General features: G+C 38.9%; 1 long non-coding RNA gene across 1 annotated transcript in view; it reads right to left on the reverse strand.

Moving 5' to 3' along the window:
- Positions 1–2,624: 2,624 nt before the first annotated feature.
- Positions 2,625–24,019, reverse strand: part of LOC110207248 (uncharacterized) — a 68,644-nt gene continuing 47,249 nt past the window's right edge. The window contains exon 3 of the long non-coding RNA XR_002324105.2: positions 2,625–2,774. This is a non-coding gene — a long non-coding RNA (uncharacterized LOC110207248). The remainder of the gene's footprint in view (positions 2,775–24,019) is intronic.

The following is a 24,019-nucleotide window of genomic DNA, read 5'->3' on the forward strand; positions in this document are numbered from 1 at the left end:
CATCTTTCTTTGTATTCCCAGACTTTAGTACAATGCCTGGAACACAGTACATGCTTAATAAAATTCTTGTCAATTTGACTTCTCATTTCTCATTACCCTCCCCTTGTATCATTGAAATCAATTGTGCTTCTTCAGATAAAGTGCCATGGTCATTGTACACAGGTTTGCCAGTACATAAAGTCATTTGTATTGTTCATGTCATGTAAGATGCTTTTTTAAATTTTTTTAAAATAACTTGAATGCAGTTCTCACGGCTCTTACAAGTCAACCATGATTCACCCCACCATATGGTATTCCACAGTATTTACTAATAGCCCTGAATTTAGTCACTTTTCTATACCGCCAGAACACATATTTTATCCAGGCAGAGAGGGCCCTAATAAAAGGTGTGAAGCAGGCAGATTTTCTATTTAATGATACCACCCTTTTCATCTTTTGACCTTTTCCTTCCTGGGGTTCCATGTGCCTTCTCTTTTTAGGTAACTAGTGCCCTAGTTTTCCTTCTGCTGACCTTTTCCACTAAAAAAAAACTGATCTGGGAATCCTTCATATATACTAAGATGTAAATAACAATCAATAACACAAGCTCTGGCAAGGGCTGCCAAAGTGGAAGGCTTCCAGTGATGGATTATATGTCCATCATCAGAGCACCAGCCAAAGTTCAGAGATTCTCATGCCCAGGTTGGTCATGGAGAGGGAAGATTGAATTTGGGTGTCATGTATAAAGGTCCTGATTTGAAATGATGTGCACATTCTCACTCCAAATTAAATCAATGTTTCCTAAAATATTGAAATAAATTCTCTTTACATGTAAGGTCAATCCCAATATCAAAGTCATAGCCCAAAATGCTGATTTCCTTTATTTCAAGATCTGAGTATTTTGGAAGGAAAGGGCAAGATAAAAAAACAAACTTCCCAAAATGGACTGGTAAACTATCAAATTTATTTTTGTTGCTGTCAAGTACTATAGAATCTCATGAGATCTGAGATTAAATGTATTTTAGAGAAAGAGCTACTACCTTGACAGGAAAGGTTATTCATAGTGCTGCATGATTTTAGGAAAGTCATTCAGTCAATTAGCAAGTATTTATTAAGCACTCGTTCTGTATCTGGATGGCCCCAGAGTTGTTCCAGAGAATTAAGTAAAGGAATTGGTGAAGGCAGAGTATTCTCTCTATTAGAGGTCTCTATGGAAAGAAAGGAAAATGAAAAATAAAAGAACATCCCTAACGTAGCTTTAAGGAGAATATGAGATGCCAAAATTGATCAATTCAGAGAAAAAGCCATTTTAAAGCAACTATTTGACTGAATTAGATGTTTATAGGTCAATTTATTTGAAGTAATAAACCTAGTAGGCTGAAATAAAGTCAACTTTATTGATATAAGTTTATTTAAGTCAATGTTTATTTATTGAAATGCTCACTCTGGCTCAAACCCTGTGCTTAAGGCTCAGGATTAAGAGAAAAGCAAAAACAGTACCTTCCCTCAGGGTCCTTATATTCTAATGGGGGAGACAATATACAAACAAGTCTGTAGCTGGATGCAATGGATGTGGAAGGGAACCTCAGAAGGAAGACACTTGTGGGGTCAGAGAGGTTTCCAGGAAAGATTTTTTTGGGGGGCTAGGCAATGGGGTTAAATGACTTGCTCAGGGTCATATTGCTCAGGTGTTATGTGTCTGAGGCTGAATTTGAACTCAGGTCCTCCTGACTCCAGGGCTGGTGTTCTATCCACTATGCCACCTAGCTGCCCCAAGGAAAGACTTCTTGTTGAAGGCAGAATTTGAATTGAGATTTGAAGGGAGCCAGGGAAGCCAGGAGGGAGAGAAAAGGAGGGAGAGCATTCCAGGCATGGCGGACCAGGAAGAGCATAGAAATGCAGACAGTCATAAAACCATCTGGGCCATAGAGCAGATGGCAATATGCTGAGCCCATACCCAAACATCCCTTATAATGACAACCTTATTTAAATAACACAGGTCAGGGAGAAACAAACTGGAAGAGGCATTTATTTTCTGTAACAAAGTCCATTTCTTAGAAGGAAGGCAGGTGGGGTGGGGAATCAGTCACATACCATTGTAATGAACGATTCTTTCCTTGGGAATAATCACCCTATGACGACTACCCTCCCATGTGAGCAATGAGATAAGCAGTTGGGAATGTCAACAAGGAGAAGGTGTTCTGGGATACCTGCAAAGGTGGACTTTGGGGCATAAATGCTGAGAAAAGTTGAGGGTTGCAAGTTGTTTGGGAAAAGCCTTCAGGTTAACCAGTCACTTTTGTTCAACATGCAATGACATACAAGAGAAATTAATCCACCCCTAGGTGAGGAACTGCATCTAAGGATCCTACACAAGGAAGCTCCCTGGGTAGTTTTCTACATTAGATAGATGAAGGTCGAGCTGATCATTGCTTCAGTGAACTATAGGAAACCATCCTCTTAGCCTTCTCTCAGCTGTTGTGTAGCACAAACAAGGTAAGACTGGTCACATCATTGTATTGACAATTGTTTTCAAGACTATACCTGGGTGACTTTTGAAAAAAAAATTGAATAATAGGCTTACAAAAGAAAGGAGAGAAGAGACCTTATGTGATAATAGCTCCAGTTCAGTTTAATGTATATTATATTGCCATGCAAGAAAACAAGCAGAATTCTGGAAGCCTACATCCAAATATGCTGACAATCCACTGGGTTTATTTTTCTTTTTACAGCTCAACAGACTCCAAACATCATCAAAAGTCCAAGGGAAAAATCAGGGTAGCACATGAGGAGATCTGCAAAAAGATATTACAACAACTTACAGAGTTAGCAAAGTACTCCATAATGACAATCAGATCAAAGGCAGTCTGAAACCAATGTTATAGCCTTAGAAATCCCAGAAACCCTGCTTTGAGCCTCAAGTCTTCACTGAGAGGTAGAGTTGGAAGCCACCCTTGCCATATCTTTTCACTTAGTATACTGAGAAATCAGGCCCTGACAAAATAAATCAAAAATGATATCAAAAGCATCTACGATATATCTTTAGGAGACCAGCTGGCAGAGGAGGCCGTTGGACTCTAGGCTGAGGTCAGCATCTAATGGCACATATGGCTGCATATCTGCAACTGCTCCATCAAGATGATTCGTGATCCATACTTTACTGCATCAATGACTGGCTCCATGATCTCTCTGATGTGGGCCCTCCCTCCACTGCTACTGATGATAGCCCATCCACAACTTCTCATCCTGTGCCATTCTTGTCTATGTCTTCTAAGACACCATCCACAGAGGATCTACCTAGCTTCCTAAAAGATTTCCTTAAGAATATGCTGAAGGATATTCTGGAAACTAGTACATCCTCCCAATCTCCATCAGGTGCCTCTTGATCTAAATGTTGATTGAACCACCTCCTTTTCTAATCATATATTTCTCTAATAACACCTTGTATACCATTTTTGTACACTGGTCATAAATGGTAATACGTCAAAATCTCCTTATGCCCAACAAACATCTTTCCATTGTCCTCTAAAGACTGTATTGTTTTCAGCACCGGCCCTGGATTCAGGAGGATCTGAGTTCAAATTCAGCCTCAGATACTTGACACTTACTAGCTGTGTGACCCTGGACAAGTCACTTAACCTCATTGCTTAGCCAAAAAAAAAAAAGAAAAAGAAAAGAAAAAGAAAAGAAAAAAAGATTTTATTATTTTAAAGAATATGTATAGCAGCTATGCTTTTGGGTTATTCGCCAGGGTTATCCCCTTACTGCTTTTCCTGCTAGTCCTTTGAGACAGTAGAGATAGTCACTCTTGATAACCTGGAAAAATATGTAAAGACATTTATATGATTTGGGCCCTTCATTTTCCCTTTTTTTCCTTATTTGCCTGCTTTTTGAAAGCTTTGTTAGTCCTTAGTAGTTCTACCAAGGACTGGGTTGATAAAATTAGATCATAATTGAAATTGGTTAAATTGCTTATTTTTTTTACTAGCTATAGTAAAAATTATGTCAAGAAGAGAAACTTGTAATTAAGATGATTTACCTATGGCTTTTAATCATCAACTCCTTTCTTGTGTACATGAAATCCTGTGGAGGGTTTTGGGAAAGATGTGGACAAGAATTTCACAGAGGTAGTAAATGGACTCCTATTTGCAGCCAGACAGAAGTTTAGGATTTCTAAAGGCATCATGAATCTGTTAGATGCCAATGCAGTTTTGTTTCTTTCTTTTATTCAATTCTTGGCCCAACTTATTTCTCATGTACAGCACCATGTTAGATACATGAACTTACTGGAAATATCATCCATGCATGGCAATCCACTGCCACCAAAGGAGCAGCCATGCAGTGAGAAAGATAGTTTGGGAAGGTGATATGATGGCTTAGAGGGAAAAAAAGAAACACTTTCACAAATGGCCTCTTGTGCATATATGCAACTAGGAAACAATGGCAGGAGGTAGGCCCCTCTAACTTGTGTCACTGAGACAGACCACAGACAGAACATTTTGTAGACTGTGAGGTGAGCAGGCATAGGGACAAATCCTGGCAGGCTCTGCAATGAAAGCCTCACCAAGGGCATACTACACACACTTTCACTGAACAGTTGGCTGGATTATACGCTAGCCTTTATGGTCACAGTAGGACATCTACAAGATGTTGTCAGCAACCCTAACTACTGAACACTATCAGGTGGAAAAAATATTGACAAACACCAGATTAATTTTATTTTTTCCTCTCTCTTTTTCTTCCTTTTTTTCCATTCATTCTTTCTCTGTCTCTTTCATTTTCCTCCTTCTTCTTCTTCTTCTTCTTCTTCTTTTTTTTTTTTTGGTAACTGACTAATCCTATCTTACCTGGGCTCAGCTGCAGTAAGTGCCTAATGGCTGAATTTTACTGCTAATCAGCACAGAAGCTTTGACTTAGTATAGACACCCAATCAGCTATAATAATAATAAATAATAGCTAATATTTATATAGCACTATGTACATAGTATAAACACTTTGCAATTATTGTTTCCTTTGATATTCACAACCACCCTGGAAGGTATTATTATCCTCATTTTTTACAGGTTAAGAAACTGAGGTTAAGTAATTTTCCCATGGTCACATGCCCACTAAATATCTGAGCCTGGATTTGAACTCAGGGCTTCCTGACTCCAGGCCTGGCTCTCTATCCACTGCACCACCTACTGCTCTTTGGTTCTACTGCAACTCAGAGCTTTCAAGCTCAAGCCTCTCTGCCCGCAGAGATTTACAAAGGAGTTCACCACATTCATCCGAGGCTAATATTCAAGGGTATAAATCTACACCTTCCACTTTTTTTATTCTTATGTATTTAGATTTATATAACTTGTAAATGTGATTGTGTTGATTAATAGATGTAACAGTGAGATGCTATCAATTAAAGCATTTATCATTTGAAGAAAATCTTTTTTTTTTTAATAGCCATAACAGACATGTCTTATTTAGGGCATATGCCTCTTATGCAGGGGGTAACTCTATTTTTTGAGCTCAAAATCAAAGGGATATTCCTTTTTCAAATCGCATTAAACATCCACTCTTGAAAAGAGGATTGGTTTAGAAAATTCTGTTGTCATTAAAATGTATTCCTGTTTTATTTTCTTTGGAAGATCAGGAATACATTTTAATGACAACAGGAGGAACAGTAGACATTAAGAAGAATTGGTGATTGTAAAGTTTATGAGACATCAGGATATCTTGTTAAGCATGGTTATGGAATTTCTTTCTTTGGAAGAACATTTTTGTAAAGGTATGTTGTTCTCAATGAGGAGTTCTTAACCTGAGGTCAATGAATTCTTTTAAAAAATTCATGGGGGCAGCTAGGTGGCACAGTGGATAGAGCTCCAGCCTTGAAGTCAGGAGGACCTGAGTTCAAATCGGAACTCTGACACATAACACTTACTAGCTACGACCTTGGGCAAGCGACTTAACCCCAATTGCCTCACAACACACACCAAAAAAATTCATATTTTATTGTATATCTTATTATAATTTGTTTCCTTTGCAATCATATGCATTTTATTTTGTTCATCTAAAAACATTATTTTGAGGTGTTTATAGTCTTCACCAGACTGCCAAAAAGGTCCATGACATCACAAAAAAGGGGGTTAAGAATCTCTACTTTAGTGAGAGGTAGGATGATTTTAGCTTTGTATTCAGTAATACAGGATTCAAGCCATGTGATCATGGGTAAATTATTTACCTTTTAATGCCCCTAATAATTCAATTTAATTTAATGCTCTAATACTATAAACTATAGATGCTGATTTGCATCATTATAAGGAATTTCCAAACCAGAAGCTCATGTAGAAATGAAATCATAATCCAGATAAAAACATCCTCCTAGTAGTGGAAGAATGAAAACTTGGTGGGTGGACCATGTGACTTCTTGAGAGTCCTTTCAAATCTTATTTTATCTGAGGTAAGAGAAGACACGAAAGGTGTAAGTATTTGAAATCCTCAGGTAAGCTATCTAAATCACTAATTCTTCTTCTCAATATGAATTTTCATTTACCACATCCAGTAAAAAAAAATAAATAAGTCAACTAATATGAATTATGATCTCATATTATTTTATCAACTGAGTCTTTGATAGTGATTCTGAGAAACAATACTGGTAAAAAACAGAGAAAACAGGAAGGCAAGGAACAGCCGGCAGCCTAGATAATATACAAGCCCCAAACACCATTCTCCAGGCAATTGAGAGTTTACTCTCTCTCCTGTCTCAATGGCCTGGGAGGAATAAAGAGCACTGGGCCACTGCTGGAGAACTCCCTAAGAGCACAGTTTCTATTCATCCTCTGTAAAGCCACAGACACCCTGGGTCTGAAGGTTCCAGGTCGTCGAGGGGCCCAGTCCTGTACGCTCCTGCACCATACTCGTGCCTAAACCTATTCTGTGGCTTGGAGTATACAAAGCACCTCTGTCCAGTCATGCACAGCACGTCCTGCCAGTTCAGCAGGTGTGGCCCCTGTATGCAGAGGTGTGCCACTAGAAGAGTTAAAGAGTTACTAGCCCTCTCTGGCCTTCCTAATCTTTAATACAATCCACCTGCCCCATTGCTTTGCAAAGTGAAGTTTGACAGAGACAGAACCCTTTGGCCCCCTGCCAGGCATTCAAGGCACAGGGTATTTGGCAGTCCTAGCTGCCACTTTGTTTACACAATTAGCATTTTGATGATAAACCCCAAACCTACCAAATATACCACACCCAAGAAAACAGGATTGAAATAATGTGGGCCAACCAGCAGGCAGAATTCTTAGTTCAGGAATAACATTCCAATCCTCCCCGTAAAAGGACAAAACCTGGGCAAGGCATGTGAGGGGATCCCTTCCCTTGAAGGAAATCTTCAATTTCACTGACCTATCCCTATACAAAACCACTTTCTTTCAAGAAGAGCTGGTTGTCCCTACCAAGCCAAACAGCATCCCATTTATATCATATCTCTCCCCATACCCCATTGACTGTAGGATCAAATATAAGCTGCTCTATTTGGCTTTTAAAGCCCTTCAGGGCCTGACTCAAACCTATATTTCAATCTCATTACACATCACTCCCCTTCCTGAACTACAATTCAGCCAAACTGGCATTTGTGATACATCTCTACTGTCCCAGTGCCCATGCATTGACTATCCCCCAGGCCCAAAATGTGCTCCCTCCTTAACTTTGCTTTTTAGAACCTCTCTTTTCCTTCAGAAGTCTGCTCAAGTACCATCATCTACATGAAGCCTTTCCCAAACCCTCTCCTATGATAATGCATTTACCTTGTATTAATTGTGTATATATTTTAAATGTACTCATGTACATGCTGTCTTCCTAAACAAAATGCAAACTCATTTTTTTTTTCCTTTGCATCCCTAGTGCCTAGCACAGTGGTGACACATAGAGGTACTTCATAAATACTCAACCAGAGCATCCATTTAGAAGGATTCTCAGTATTATCCTTTCTAGTAGCAGATGAATTTATGTGTAGTGGAAATAATATTGGTATTTGATTTGTCAGAGCTGGTTTCAGATTCTGATTCTTTCCCTTAGTAATCTTTCGAATTTGGGCAAGTCATTTATCTGTCTAGGCCTCTGTTTGGAATCAAGAAAGCCTAGCTCCATATTTTACCTATGACTCATTATCTATATGACCACAGGTAAATCACTCAAGTCTCTCCAACTCAGTTTCCTGATCTGTACAGTGAGGACAATAATACCTTAGTGGAGTGGAGTGCCTACTTCACAGGCTTATTATAAGGCTCAAATGAGATGTAAAACATGTTGCAAACTTTAATGTGTTATAGAGGTGTTATTAGTTATTATGATTCCTCTATAAAATGGGAATAGAGATATAATAAATGCTTAATAAGCTATACCACCTACTATATGCAGAGTACTATACTAGTCATCAGGGAAATAAAATACTGCACCTGCTATCAACAAGCTTCCAAACACTTGATCTTCTTCCCTCCCAGGGATGTTGTGAGAAATGAGCATTATAAACTGCAAAGCACCATATAAGTGTGTTATAAAAATAGTAATTATGACTATGATGTCAGAAAGAGCTCCATTAGAATTTACTCCTAGATCAATATTCAGATGAAGGAAACAGATAGAAAAGAACTATATCTACATAAAATGTACATCTTGCTACATCATGTGGTTTGGGGAATTTTTGAAGTCAAGAAATCCTTCGAGTGATTTCCAGTTATCTTGAGCAAAGGCCTAGAGGTTTCTCTAAAGTTCAGGACTCCACCCAGTGCCCTATTTGAGTAGGCCCATTAGAACAAATCACCCATAAATTCATACACACTGAGTGCAAAGGTACATATTGGCATAGATCATTTGAATGTAGGGATATGGAATGAATGGTGATGACTCAAGAATTCTGCCTTCACCTTTCAGTCTACTCAGTCATGCAACTCCCTGGGTTTCAATCTGACACTGGAGTCAACTGATCACTTTCTTCCACCACTTGGTTCATTGGCAAATTGGAAGAATTCTGTGACTGTCACTTTTTGTATCTGCAGCTCTTTGAAGAAAACATCATTCAGTATTACTCATCTATCTGTTCTACAGCTCATAGATACATCCATCAATGCTGAGTAAAGTCAGTAAATTCGAGTATAGGAGTCCTTTTCAGCTCTGCTGTATGGAATCCCTAGTTTTCTCCCAAGCCTAGATTAGGTATCACCTCTCATATGAGATCTTTCTGGATTCTTGGAGTTTTTAGTGATCTCCCACCCCATTAAAGTGACTTGGATACATACATACATACATACATACATACATACATACATACATATACATATATATAAATGTATTGTACAACACATAAAATACATTAATATAATATAATGATATTAACATGATATATATTATATATAATATATATAACAAAGAAGTATATATGAAATAAAGTATATGTGTCTATATGTGTGTATATGTGCATACATAAACATACTATATAATATACATTAACATAATGTAATAATATCAACACAATAACATATATGATTATATATAACATAATATATCATATTATATATAAAACAAAGTATGTGTGTCTATATTTGTGTTTACATATGTATATATGTATGTGCACATGCACATGCACATGCACACATGTACATGGATGTTAGGAATTCTTGGTTTTGCTTTTGTATCCCAGAACAATGCTTGCACATATTAGGTATTTGATAAATGTTTGCTGAATTGAATTGAATTACCTGAGTCATGTTAAAATCTGACTCAAAATAAGCTTGAGAACTTTGAACTTTGGCTGGTCCCTGACTTAAAGAAGCTGGAGCTTAGCTCAGTTATAATCCTCTGGCTAACATACAACACGTTAATAATGGTAATAATAAAAATAAAATGAAAATAATAACTAACATTTATATAGTGCTTACTGTGTGGTAGGCACTGTGCTACATGCTTTACAATTATTATCTTATTTGATTCTTACAACAACCCTGGTAGATAGATGCTTTATTATTATTCCCATTTCACAAATGAAGAAACTGAGGCAAACAGAGATTAAGTGACTTAACTAGGTTAAGTGACAGCTAGTAAACTTCCAGAGTTCAATTCTGGCCTTAGACACTTACTAGCTGTGTGACCCTGGGCAAGTCACTTAACTCTATTTGCCTCAGTTTCCTCATCTGTAAAATGAACTGAAGAAGAAAATGGCAAACTACTCCAATATCTTTGCCAAGAAAACCCTAAATGGGGTGACAAAGAGTCAGATAAAACTGAAAAATGACTGAAAAACAAGTGTCTCAGACTAAATTTGAACTCAGGTCTTCCTACTCCAGAATTCCTCTATGCTCTGTATTACCTAACTGCCCATTTTAAATGTATGTGTGTATATACACATATATACATATTTATTTACATATTTACTTATATGTATGCACATAATGAGACCTTTTAGTTAACTGCACATGGTAGCCAAAGCCAATAACCCCAATCAATTTACCCAGGTATATTTCTGTAGGGGTACATCTTGAGACTCGTTCCTCACGGTCAGAAGGCATTCACTTGCATGGAAATGCATCAATGGGATTAGTAGTCCCAAAGAGCAGAACCAAGAGTGATAAGTAGAAGTTGCAAAGGCAAATTCAGGGTTAATATCATGGAAAAGAAAAACAAAAGACGAAACTCTCTCCCTTACTAATTGAGAGGTCCACAAGCGCTGCAGACCACTTCGTGAGGTGGTGGGTTCCTTTCCTTAAAGTTCTTCAAGCAGAGTCTGGATGACCACTTGTTCAGGTTATGTTGCAAGGATTTCTTTTCTCTTATGAGTTAAATGCAATATCCCTTAAATCCAACTGTAAAATTCTGTGATTCTATAATTTGAAAACAATCAGCAGCATGATCTGACAGCCAGAAAACCTAATTCAATTTTAGCACCCTCTTTGTGCTACTTATTCTACTCCCACTAGCACTACTAGGCTAAGGCCCAGAGGATTGTTGAGTACTTATTCCTCAGGATTATAGGTGTAACCTTGAGAGCCTGAAATTTCTTGTATGGGTCACTCATGAGCTCCCATTCAGTGTGCTCCCTATTGATTAATGGCCAATAGCCTAAATTAGCTTTTAAGAAAGGGTATTTACTGAGTTGCTGTAGTAAGAACAATTTGTACAAAAAAATAGAATTCCCCAAAAGTCTAGGACTCATCGTCCTACCCAATTATCTAGCGATCATGCTTGTAGAGCATGTGTGATAAAGGAATAACATTTTCTGGAAATTGCAAGTTTCCCTTCATGGAGTCCTCATAAAGTTCCCTTTAGGCATAGGTTTCTTTGGACTCTGAGGATCAGAACCTTGTCAAGTCCTAAAGCTGACTTTCCTTGGTGTGTCTAGCTTGTCCTCAATGTGTATCTCAGCTCCCAATGTAGATACTATGCTCAGTCGCTACTGTTCCATGGATATTGCTACAGAGGCCAAAGGTAAAGCAAAATCTCTCACAACCTTTCAAAGTTCACCATCTTCACCTAGTCAGTGGAAGGTGGGAAAAGTTTGGGGAGAGGAGGGATGAAATTCCTCTCACTCATTACATACACACATGCATACAAATGGCAAAAACCATTCCCTAGACCGCTACTAGACTTCCTGTGGAATTTCCTGCTGGAATTTTCAGTTCTGGAACACCATTCTAGTATGTATGCGTTTATACATACATACATACATACATACATACATACATACACACACACACACAGGTACACACACACACACATATATATATATATATATATATATACACATATACATATATAATGTGTGTGTCTGTATGTATGTATATGGATGGATGGATGGATGGAGAGAGAGAGAGACAGAGAGAGAAAGAGAGAGAGAGAGAGAGAGAGAGAGAGAGAGAGAGAGAGAGAGAGAGAGAGTGAGCCAGATATCTGTCTGATTCTTTTCTTCCTTAAAAAGGCCATTTATAATCAATACTTTCTTTCCTCTCACTCTCTTCTTATTCTCTGCTGTCTGGCTTCTGGCTTCATCATTCAATTAAATTGCTGTCTCTGAAGTTACTAATGGTCTCTTAATTGGCAAATCTAACAGCCTTTTCCTAATCCTCATCCTTTTTAAACTCTCTATAGCTTTTGATACCATCACTCACTCTTTTCTCCTTGATACTCTCTTTTTTCTAGTTGTTGGTTTTTTTTTTGGTTTTGGGGGGGTTTTTTGTTTGTTTTTTGTGACACTACTCTATCCTAGTTCTCCTCCTACCTACTTATTTGACCACTCCTTCTCAGTCTCCTTTTTTGGATCTTTATCCAGGTCATGGGCCTTAATAATGTCCCTCCTGGATCTGGCCTAAGCCCTCTTCCCTTTCCTATCTATACCATTTCCTTGGTACTCTAATCAGCTCCCATGGTTTTAATGATCAGCTCTGTAGATGATTCCCAGATCTATATATTCAACCCTATCCCTTATCCTGAGCTCTAGCTCCACATCACCAACTACCTTTTGGACATCTAGATGTCTTCACCTGCCTAGTATTTTGTAAAGGAGGAGATTTTTGTTCAGATATGGATTGAACTGTATAACCTCTGAATATACTTCCAAATTCTAGAGTCTGAGACTACTTTTCAATTAATGCTTTCCTTGTCTAGCATGGTAGTACCTTGAAAATAGTAGTTTCATTTCTCTTTTCTGTGCCTTTGCAATAGCTGTACCCAATGCCTGCAGTACACTTCCTTCTCTCTTTTAAAATCCTTTTAAATGTCTTTCAAAATCCTTTGTTTCCTTGAAAACTTAATTCAAAAGCCACCTTCTACATGAAGCCTTTCTTGAACCCCTCTGGCCAGTTGCTAGTGCCCTACTCCAAATCATTTTGAACTTATTGGTTTTATATTTATATATGTGCATGTTGTCTCTCCTGATAGAATATAAGCTTTTAAAGGCAAGCACTACATTCATTTTTTGGTCCTTGTACCCGAAGCATTTTCTTTAACCAACCTGTGATTTAATAGGTCGAGGGAGTGGCAGGTGAGGAAATGTCTACCTAGCTCTTGCTCTGTAACTTATTGTCTTAAAGAGGTGTCTGAGACTGTTGCTTGTCCAAGGTCACACAATCTGTATATTTCAGAGGCTGGACTCGAATCTAGGTCTCTGAGAGCAGTTTCTTCTCCCTTATGTCCTGCTGCCTGTCACATAGTAGGTACAGTGGTGCTTTCTCCTCTAAGGTTACCTTCTAACTACATTGTATTTTTTCTGTATATATTGATTTATGCATATGTTGTTTCCCGTAAGGGAATGTACACACATGATGATAGGAAACATTTTTGCTTTTTTTTTTATAAACCCAGTCCTTAGCACATAGCAAGTGTTCATTGATATATAAATAAATGTTGATTGATTAATATATTGTTTAATGTAATTGAATCAGGTGAAGATTATTCTGACCCCTGACAAGGGACAGGTAGTTAAGGCTTGATCAGGCTAGAAATCATATAGGGTCTTGGGATTCATTTGAAACTGGAAGGGATTTTGGAAATATTTATTCTAGGCCTACTTTCTCACTTTACCAAGAAAGAAAATAAAGTCCAAAAAGTTAAAACAATTCCTAGTATTGTTTTTTAGAAAAGACATCACATTTTTATAGTACTCTATGGATACCAAAATTCTTTACTCACAACCACTTGTCAAGATAGGAAGTAGAAGGCAGAATGCCATAGTGGTCAAATACAAGAATTAAAGTCATGAAAATATGGATTGTCTCATAGGGTTGCTGTGAATACCTAGTAGCCTGTAAGCTTTTTAAGGGCAGAGACTGTCTAATTTTTGTATTTGTAACCTCAGTGCTTAGAACAATGTTTTGCACATAGTAGGGACTTGATAAACGCTAGTGGATTGGTTGTTTAATTTAATTAAATAATTGCTATGTATAAACTACCCTGGGCAAGTCACTGAATCATTGTGGCTTTCATTTCTTCACCACTAAAATGGGGATAGTGCATTTGTAATAATGGCAATAATAACTGACATTTACAAACAACTGAGTTTTAGCTAATGAGAAGTAAAACCTAGATCTGAACCCATCTTTGGACTCAAATTGTATTGCTCTTTCTGCTATGTAATTATCTAGTCCCAAGAAGCAAAGACTGTGAGTTAATAGGGGGAAAAGAAGCAAAGACTGTGAGTTAATAGGGGGAAAAGCATGGTATAGTGAAAGCCTTGCATTGGGAGTGGGTTGTAGCCCTTGTTCTGCCAATTACTAGCTATTTGACCTCAGGTTACTCAACCTTAGACGCAAATTTCCTCAGTAAAATTAGGGGGTTAGGCTAGCAGATCTCTAAAGTTTTTCCCGGATTGAACACTCTGTGATTCTATGAATCCACTTCTAAAAAGTTGGGAATTCTAAGTTTCTTTCCTTCGTCCACTGGAAAAAGCAATAAATTTGGCTTCAAAAGACCTAGGTTCCTATCCTGGCTGTGACAGTTACTACCTTTGTGACCTTTGACATGTCATTTCGTCTCTCTGGGCTTCAGTTTCCTTAACTGTGAAATGAAAGAATTAGACTTGATCATCTCTAAGGTGGAGAGAGGGTGGGAAAGGGAAGGAAATAAGCATTTCTACGGAGCCTACTCTGTGCTAGGCATTGTGTTAAGCAATTTGCAAATATTGTGTCATTTAATCCTCACGACAACTTTTGAGAGGTAAGTCTTGTTATTATTCTCATTTTACAACTGAGGAGACTGAGGAAGGAGGAGGTTGGACAACTTGCCAAGGGTCTCACAGATAGTAAGTATCTGAAGCCTGATCTGAACTGAGGTCTTCCTGACTCCAGGCCCAAAGCTTCATCCATTGTACCACCTAGCTGCCCTAAATCTATATCCTATCATCTCTGTCTTATGATTCTAATCTATGTCACCCCTAGAAGGAATTAAGAGAGGAAACAAAGGCTCTCCTAAACCTGAGAATTGTAAGCTCAGGGATGATATTTCACTTGAGACCTAGTGTGACAACCCTAAGTATGCATGGCAGGTCCCACCCTGTACCTCTCCCTGACCCAGCCAGGATTGGGGAAAGGTAGGGAGCCATTAACCAGGTGCACTCACCAGCCAGGTGACCCCTCCTCTTTGCCCATTGCCAGAGATTATGCTTTTTCTCTGTTCCATCTTCATGATCCAACTTGGCAGGCAGGCAGGAGCCCCAGCCCTGAGGCCTGCCATTGTGACGTGCTGTGCCAAAGGGACCTTACTGGAATGTGTCAGACTGACTACTGACTACCTCTCCTCCTGGTAATTTAGTACTTGCCGTGAGCCACTTGTGTTCTGGGCCTCATGTAAAACAGAGGCTTGGGGTGTCTAGAGGATAATAACTCACTCTCAGGCCCCTCAAGTCATTTCCCTGACTGTGCTATCTAGGCATTTATGAAGAGTTACTCATCACCATGGGTTAGAAATGTGAGAATAAGAATATCAGATAATACTGATTTATAGGGGGAAAGTGACTTGCTTGTTTCTACAGAACTGGTGAGAAAACCCCAAATCACACAACCAAAGAAGGTTTAGCCAAGCTAGACTACTTGCAGCAGAAGAGGGAGAGTGGGGGGAAGTAAATGATTTATATTAACATACTATTTCCCTCAATAGTCCTACTAGCAGGCATCAACAGATCAGTTAAACTCCTAGGGGGTGATGGGAGATCCTACATATGTATGCTGAATGGAAAAGACTATCTCTGACTATTTCTCCAAAGCTAATTTTTCTATCGCTTTGGATATTCAGAACTTCCAGCCAGAAGATGCTACCAGATGAATCAAAGAAGCTGGTCCTGGGAAGTAAGTAAGGTGTGACAAGGGCTCGGGAATGAATGCAGGCAGAGAATTCATGAATCAAAAATGCCCTGAAACTTTACACTAGAGACATGTCAGGACACGCAAGCACATGGTTCATAATAGCTGCAGCATTTAAGATGATCATTTCATAGTCACCTGGTAAAAATACCTGCAGAGGCTCAATTAACGTGCTGTGTGTGTCTGGGGTTTGTGCCCACTGTGGACTGGAGGGCAATGTCTGTAAAGCCAGAGTGAAAATGTCTATTTTAGAAAAATAGTCCTTCCTGCACTGGAAAAGGGGGGTGGGGGGAATTTCCCTGGCTTGTTCAGATGACGCCAAAACCAAGGTTAGAAATGAACTGAACCACCTTGTAAAAGACATTATATATATAAAGTCATCTGTTTACTTCTTTCACTTCAGTCATAGACCCCCACATCCCTATCAGAGGTTTAAAGCAAATACTCTAAGCGGCTAAAAGAACAACATCCTTTCTGATTTTCTCCTAAGACCTGATTCACTTACAAAATGGGCTTATGAACTTAAAATTATGGGAGGGAGGAGGGAGGGGAGAGACAAGAGTCCTTTTATTGAGCATCTCATTCACAATGAAAATTGGCAAAGAAGCCAACCACATACATTAACATAGCTGGGACAAGTTTAAAGCTTATGAATACATTTCTGTGGAAAAATGTGAATATGGAAAATCCCCTCTCTCATTTTGCCATTTCCAAAAAGGCTCTGCACTTCTGTGCTGAATTTGTGTCCATGGTCTTAGTCAGAAACCTGGAAATGTGAAGTGGGACAGAGCTGCTTTAAAAAAAAAAAAGTACACTGGGTGGGGGGTGGGGGAAGGAGAGGTTATGCTACCTTGGAAACTGGCAGGAGGGGAAGGGAGGAGGCCCACTAACTTATTCAAAAGTAAAGTTTCATCATAAATAGAAAGAAGACTCCAAAATCTCTGTGGGAATGGATACCCTCTCAAAGTGTACTAGGGTTCTCTGCCTCTTCTAAGGATTTAAGAAGGAGGTGGGGGTAGGGCAGGGTTTGGGGGTAAGCAGGTCTCTGACAGAGGAAGAAAATGATTTAGAAGTAAAAGATGGGCATCTGTTTAAAATCTTGCTCTGAAATGTCAATGGTAAGAAAAGCATACCCCCTGTTCCCCAGTTTTTAAGTTAACACTCACAATAGCACACAGCCCCTTGGTGATACCACCCTTGTTTATTCTTTCCCTTCAGCAATCCCAAAGCACTTTAAAAATACCAAATAATTAACCCTTCTAACACCACCTCTAGGGTGGCAAGTAACCAGTGTCTCAATGGTCCTGTGCTTGATCATTCAACGTGAAGCCAACACTTAATGTTATTCAGTATCCCTGCTTGTGGGTGATCTAAAGAAGAGTTGCCTTAGAGAGTACTAGGGTTCTTTTTTTGTTTTTTGTTTTTAATTCACAGAGAAGAAATGCAGGATAGAGGGAGGTTGAGTAGTCTAAGGTTGTACAATAGCAAGGAAGTATATAGAAAGGATAAAACAATCCCAGAAATACCAGTCCCACCCCTCCCCCACCTACCCCTACTTTGTCTTTTTTTCTTTTCTTTCTTTCTTTCTTTCCTTTTTTAAATTTAATTTTTATTTATTTATTTATTGGTCTGTGAAGGTAGACAGGTTCTGGGTTTAAAATAGATTTCTTTTTAACTTTTTAGCTTTTTTTAAATTTTTAACTTTTTAACTTTTTTAACTTAATAGGAATCTAAAAAATAAAATAGTCATCCTCTCTTCTCCCCTCCCCTCCCCAACACCTCCCCCCCAAACCCCCACAAATATGGAGAGCTAGCTAAATGATCAGAACAAAAAGAGGGATTGGAAACAGGTTACTAAGATGCATAGGAAGAGAAGAAAGGGAATAACACTTCTGAATGGGAAAATTATGGAATGATGGAAAAAGAACAAAATACTTTTTTGCTAAGTGGTTAATGAGTGAAGGGTGGGGTCTACTCCTGATTCCCTAAAGCTGCTGGGGGCCAGGGCGGGAGCTGTAAGAGAAGACAGTTCCTTCCAGTCTCCTGCAGACTCGTGCCAGTCATTAGGGGGTGGTTGCTGGTGGGTGGGGCTGTTCCCTCTGTTTCCCCACCCTACTAGCTACAGGGAAAGAAGGTTTGAGCTCAACCAGCATCAGGAATTATAGAGACTTCTCCAGTGCTTCTCACCTTACCAACTGGGCAATTTCCTTTCTTTTTCCAGTTCTGGAATCCAAAGTAAAAGGAAGTTTAAGTAAGGCTTTTAAGATGTTTCAGAATTCCTGTTTTCCAGAATTACATCGTACAATTCCAGACATTCTCAAGAGAGAAGAAAGAAGAAGAAGAAGAGAGTTCTAGTTGTCTGTTCACAATTTTACTCTCATTGTTTCATACTACTTGTCCCTTCTCTTTTTTAGGTCTGCCAGCTTTCTCTTATAAACGGGATATTAATGAATGTGACAGTCACATCTGGTTGTACTTGTATTACAAGTCCATGGGCAGGTCACCCCAGTTGCACTTACTGGAAGGTTAGTCAACAATTACCTTCAATATTTTGCTAATGAGCTTTATAAATTGCTAATCAAAATCTCTTAATTGATTATCATGTTGGAGCTGGACAGCATGGCATGTGGCATTTGCCCTAGTCATAGATTATAGTTTAGTACAGGAATTTGGCATAGGCAATGAAACTTCTATAGAGAGCATAAAATTCACCTTTCTACTTTGGAAATATCCAACCGGTCTTCTAACCCACTGAATCTAATGCCGATCTAGACAGCTAAAGTCTCCTGGCACCTCTGCCAATTTTCTTTTAATCCCTGAATGTATACAAGTACTTATGTGCCACATGGCTCAGGTGGTAGAAAAGAGACAAATATTCAAAGAATGGAAGGTGGTTCTGGTTATTTTTAAAAACCAGTTCATCTTTTCTAATTAGTCATATCCCTGTGGCTTAGCCAAGTTTCTCTTTATCCTTATTGGCCTGGGCATGGGGGATCCTAGGTGTTCCTTTGAGGTCGTGATCTAGCTCCCGAGGACAGAGGATATGCCTATCAAAATAATTTAGCCCCACTCCACCTTTAAGGCAATTATTCAATTCTACATAAATTAACATGAGCTTTCATGGATTGACTAATATGCTAACACCCTATGAGCCAGACGTGGAGTTGCCCAAGCTTTTTAGTCCAGTCATACACATTAGGTCCAGTGACCTGAGGGTTTTTTAATGCCTTCCAAGATGCTGCAGTACAATGTTTCTGTAACTAGGTAATTACTGTCGATGGCCTTAGCTATCTCTGCCTGGCAAGATCAATCACCTTGTGTTGTAATATCTGCTTTCACCTTCAATCATACAGTCATTAATGGAAAAACTGTGTTGGCTCCAGGAACTATACAGGACCTAGGATAGGAAACATAATGTTTGACCATCACTATTGGCGATGACACCTGGGAACCGGGTGAAGTGGCCTCTATTACAATTTTGATTTGCATCCAGGCTGGGAAAATTGGGATATAAAGTAACAATTTAGTTTTGCAATGTTTATTTCTTAGAGTTTCTGTAGGTCACAGGCTTGGCTGCAGTGAACTCTTTCTCAAATTGTATTTTCCTAAGGAGACCAGCTGATGTCACCCAACATCAAATCAATAGACTAGAAATGGTTATTTATAAAACATAAATCATTTTCAATATGTTAGGGTTTAGCTATCTCAATTTATTTGTTAATAAAAAAAGGATTAGGGCTTGGAAAAACCCTACCTCACTAGTCAAAATGGTAAGAATGAGGTCACCTTACTAAAGGCTTAGAAGGTACCCAGTAATCAGGATGAAAGAAGAGGTGGAGTTTGGTTTCAGGAATAATGGAAGCAACATTGTAGAAGATGTTTTTTCAAGTTCCAACTTCTATAAATTCTGTAACTGTCCTGACTTCCTCAAATGAAATTAAATCTTTCATCTATTAGGATGAACTTCTCTGTCTGATTCTAATAATGATGACTTTTTGTTTTAACTTCTTTCTCAACATTCAGTGGCTTTCATTCTTCAATTGATAAATACTCAAAAAATATAAATGCCTTAAATCACTAATAATCAGAGAAATGCACATACAAGGAACTCTGTGGTTCCACTTTACATTCATTAGATTAGCAAAAGTTGACCAAAAAAGAGAAATGGCAAATCCTGGAGGAGTGAGGGAGCAGGGGGAGAGATATATTAATGCACCCTTAGTGGCATTGTGGATTAATCCAGCCACTCTGGAAATCAATATGGTACCAATCTCCAAAAGTTGTTAAATTTTTAATACCCGTTGATACAAGAATATCACTAGTAGGTCTGTATCTTCCCCCTCTTCAAAAAGATCAAAGAATAAGGAAAAGAACCCACATATTAAAAAAAAAGGTATCTCAAGCAGTTCTTTTTGTCATGGCAAAGAATTAGAAACTGAGCAGAAATATCCATAAACTGGGAAATGGCTGGAAAAGCTATGGTATAAGAATGTGATGCAGTACTATTATGCTATAAAAATTATGGAGATAATTTTAGGGAAACCTAAGAAGATTTGGATAATCTGATTCAAAGTAAAATGAGAATCAGAACAATTCATATAATAACAATAATATTGTAAAGACAAAGAACTTCAAAAAATTAGGATTTCTGAAATAGATAACACCCAATCATGATTCTAGAGGAATTACCTTTATTTTTTTTCTTTCTCAGTAGGGGTGGGGGTGGGGGGACTGTGTAGTGGGAAGGAGAGAAAAATGATTCTCATCAATTGATGAAACACTCAATGGTCTTCTCTTCCACTGAATAAAATGTTCTCACTCAGTGTCCTTCAAATTGATTCAGTAGTATTTGTTGGTGTAAAACCTCAATATCTAGCCTTATTTATGGAAGTTCAAATTGTCAGAAGAATTCTACCCATATTGCCATCTGAAAACCAAGTCAAATCAAATCAATAAGTATTTATTAAGTGTTTAATAATTTTAGGACACTGTCCTAAGTGCTGGGGAATAGAAAGAAGATAAAGAACATAGCCTGTGCTCTTAGAATTGACATTCTAATGAAGGAAACAGCACACAAACAACTATATGTATCAAAATATATACAATGTAACTAGAAGGTAATCCCAGAAGGGAGGGACTGGGAGCTGTGTTGGACCACAAAAGTTTAATACACACGCATACATACACCCACACACACATATATACATATACACACATATGCATATTAATATATATGTAAGCATACTTGTATTTATATGTATATGACTTCATTGCTGCAGAAATACAGTCGCAACAGAAATGGAAAAGAGAGAAAAAGACAATAATGTTCAGAATAGTATAGCCTCAAGGCATCAAATACCAAGCAGCATGGCTGGGGAGTAAAAGAGGAAGTAGTAAGGAAGTAGATAAGGAAGGAAGAGGAAGGAAGAGAAAAGTTTCTGGGAGAAAAGTGTTTCTAGTCAGTAACTATCTCTGTGGCAAATGGTATGGGATTCCTAAATCCCATAGCTTCAGGAACTAAAAGCAGATGAACAAATGAAAACATCCTTTAATTCAGTGCCTAGCTCAAGGAATGTTCTATGGAAGTCATGGAGAAGCAGCAGGGCCCTGTGAAAAGGTGAAGACTGACAGCCACATACAATGCATCAAACTCTGATTCCATCTATATTACAAGAATGTCCTTATTGGTTTTGTGAGTTTGTTCCTTGATGCTGGACTTGGGTCTGAGTGTCATTTATTTCCTCATCTGCTTCTGTTATTAATATATTTATATTGAAAATTTGTATCGGTTGCCTTGGTTGCTAGCAGGCCCATTGACTCAGATGCCATAGAAGTGGTCTGAATTCAAGGGTTTCTAGGAGAAACCCTAGGTGGGGTGAACACAAACCAATATCTGATAATCCTAGGGGAAACCCTGGATGGGTACATGAGACATATTATTACTGATGTTTCCAAGACCAAACACATTTGGTCTGTCCTCAAATGACACACTTGATATTTTTTTCCAGGGGGGAGAGGAGGGTTGATCCAGGACAATTTTTAGGGAGGAGGTGAGGTTAGGCTGGATTGCACTAGCAAATGCTCTAGTAAGCTATCTGAACCAGTAATACTTTAGTAATGGTTTTTCACTTGCATACTCTGCTAGGTATGCTGCGCCATCAGTATACTCGAGCATAGATGCTGTCAAAGATTTTTGCATAATTTTGTATTGGTGCTGAGTACCACTATGGTTGCTCAATCAAGGGAGAATTAGTGTACAGTGTTAGGTGTAAACCTGCATAGGATCATTGTTGATTGTCCTTAGTTTTCAAAGACCAATGACATCACAGGGTGATGTCTTGATTCCTCCATGAATTGGATTTAAGCCTTATCAACCTCACTCTCACTTCCAGAGTCATCAAAGTCCAGCGACAAGACAAAAGTCAAGAAGACTGGTGATGGCCCATGGTACAGTGGATGACCTTGGCGTCTTTGTTGTCTGACCATGCTCTAAGTGCTGTACGATGTCTGATTTAGTTGCTTGTATGGCCATTGAAACAAATTGTTCTCATCCACCAAGTTCTACCAAGAACACGCTTCACATGCCTAGGGTAGACACCTCCTAACTCACCCAAAAGTTTGAGGCCCAGTGGTTACCCTTACCCTGGTTTAGCCCGTCTGCCAAGATGGTTTTACTGGAATATGGCTACTGCTCATAGTATAGCTTCTTGGAGCCACAGGTGAGAGTTGAGTGGACACCAAAGGCAGGACATTGCTAGGTAGACACCAAAGGCAGATGAGCAGCCCTACAAAGGGCTGAGCAAGGTCTCACACCAGAGGTGTTAGTCCTCAGAGATTTAGAACTAAAGGGAATCTAAAAGATTAGTTAGTCCAATACCCTTATTTAACAGATGAAGCAAGTGAGACTCAAAGAGATGAAGTGATTTGCCCAAGGTCACAGAGAGTAAGCAGCAGAACTGGGATTTGACTTCAAGTACAGGACTCTATCCATTATACTCTTTTTTAAAAATTACTAGTTTGGGGTGCCAATGGAAGATGATATAGATCCTTCTGAACAGAACTTATGCAATGCTGCGGAGATTCTGGGAGAGGTATAAAGACCTGCCTAGGACACTTTAAAAAGATACTTGAAAGCCTTGGGTAGATACTTTAAAAGGAGGACAACTCAGCTAATGTTTTGCTTAAACTGCTTAAAAACTTGCTGCCTTCTCAGATCCCCAAAGAGATATCTATAAAGTAGGAATTTTTGGTGATTAATCCCTAAGCTCTCTATTTTTCACCAAGAGTTGTTAGATGACCTAAAGCAATCATAGGGAAAGTGGGGAGGACTATGGACTAAGGAGAATTTTGAAGAGTAAGTACTTCCTTCCCTCTAGCAAGCCATACAGTGCTAATGGAGTCAGGTCCTCAGCCCAGGGTGACAAGCTAGTACATACCAAGGATGTGGTATGTTGGTCAACAAAGACGGCCACTATGGACAAAGTATGGTTATTTTCAAGGTTGGGGAGGGGAGGCATTATGACTTTAGGAGATTAGGCTTTTAATACATGCCACAGATGGGATATGGGGGAGGCAGGGGTTGGGGGCAAAGAAACATACAGGTAATCAATAGAGTATCTCAGCGTTGCTAATTTTAGCATCATATGTACCTTAAGATGTTGCCTCCTGAGGTCACAATAACTAGAGGATCTATTTAGTGGTGTTGAGTGAAATGGGCACCTATGGGAAATTCCTACCATTGCTGAAGGTGAGGGAAAGACATTCGACTGCTTGGTCCTAAAGTAGGAAAGACTGTTTTAGAAGACTCTTGTTCACTGTTTCAGTGTTCACTTGTTCAGTGTTTCACAGAGGAAACTCTGAGGCTGCTAGTTCAGGGGTAGATCTAGAGAAACTTCACCTTGGAGACTCTCTAATGCCTATAGAATGGAAAGTGCATCTGAGAAGAAAATTCTGCAGGAAGAATAGGGTGTTTTGGGGGCAGCTAGGTGGCAGAGTGGATAGAGCACTGGCTCTGAAGTCAGGAGGACTTGAATTCAAATCCGGCCCCCGACCAAACACTTGACACTTACTAGCTGCGTGACCCTGGGCAAGTCACTTAACCCCAATTGTCTAAAAACTGAAAAAAAAATAGGGTGTTTTCGATGAATGCTTGAGGGGCAGGTTGTGTTAAAGAACCAACATACAAATCTAGCTCCAAGAAATCCAACTTTTTCAAAATTTCGCTG

The sequence above is a fragment of the Phascolarctos cinereus genome, unplaced genomic scaffold (genome assembly GCF_003287225.1).
Source record: "Phascolarctos cinereus isolate Bilbo 61053 unplaced genomic scaffold, phaCin_HiC Scaffold_2;HRSCAF=192, whole genome shotgun sequence".
Classification (NCBI taxonomy): Eukaryota; Metazoa; Chordata; class Mammalia; order Diprotodontia; family Phascolarctidae; genus Phascolarctos; species Phascolarctos cinereus.